This window comes from Saccostrea echinata, unplaced genomic scaffold (genome assembly GCF_033153115.1).
Source record: "Saccostrea echinata isolate AGI-Se365-2 ecotype Australia unplaced genomic scaffold, CSIRO_AGI_Sech_v1 ptg000025l, whole genome shotgun sequence".
NCBI lineage: Eukaryota > Metazoa > Mollusca > Bivalvia > Ostreida > Ostreidae > Saccostrea > Saccostrea echinata.
Window position 1 is genome coordinate 8737411 of NW_026889774.1, and position 771 is coordinate 8738181.

General features: G+C 36.8%; 1 non-coding gene across 1 annotated transcript; it reads left to right on the forward strand.

The window, feature by feature from the left end:
* Positions 1-481: 481 nt before the first annotated feature.
* On the forward strand, positions 482-554 carry Trnay-gua (transfer RNA tyrosine (anticodon GUA)). Its single transcript has one exon. It is a non-coding gene; the product is annotated as a tRNA-Tyr (tRNA).
* Positions 555-771: the final 217 nt, after the last annotated feature.

The window sequence follows — 771 nt, forward strand, 5'->3', positions numbered from 1 at the left end:
GGATAAAAGTGAAAAGAAATCTTCTTTTCCTTTCACCAAAAATCCTCTTATAAGGATTTTATTTACATCATGCATATGTGCATTGTAATGCAGATTGTTTTAAATTCACTGCGATTTACAAATGTTATTTCTGTAATAATACATGCCTTGATGAGGGCGGTATGCGCGACAGAGACAACTTTGTAACATTTTTTAAGCACACGTTTTGCATGGCTCTCTTTTTTTTTTTTTATTGAATGGCTCTATTGCTTAATGAAATTATTGTAATTTTCCCAGAAGCATGGCTAAGGCCTGTTATAAGGTGAACATTTACTCAAATTACACTGATGGGTCAACGGTAAATCATTTAACACTATCCATTCAAAGGCGTTAAGTGTAAATCTATGGTTAGTAGAGTAGAACCATGCAACAAGTAAAGGTTACATGTAGGTTTTATTAACAGCACGCATTTGAATTGAACAGCACGGATTCGATCGCCGGTGGCCAGATAGCTCAGTTGGTAGAGCACCTGACTGTAGATTCAGGGGGCCTGGGTTCGAATCACGGTCTGGTCCGCTGCATTTCCTCCTCTCCCGTTACAGAATAAAGCACCAAACGAACTTTTATATGCAGTGAGAAAATATACTGGGTAATGCTGAATATTATGCATAGAACAACGAGGGAGTCATGATGCAAATGCATTTTGGCTAACAATCAACGCAACGACACGATATCTGAACAGGACATAAATTATAAAAATATAAAATTTAATTTGAATGCATACAAGGGAAA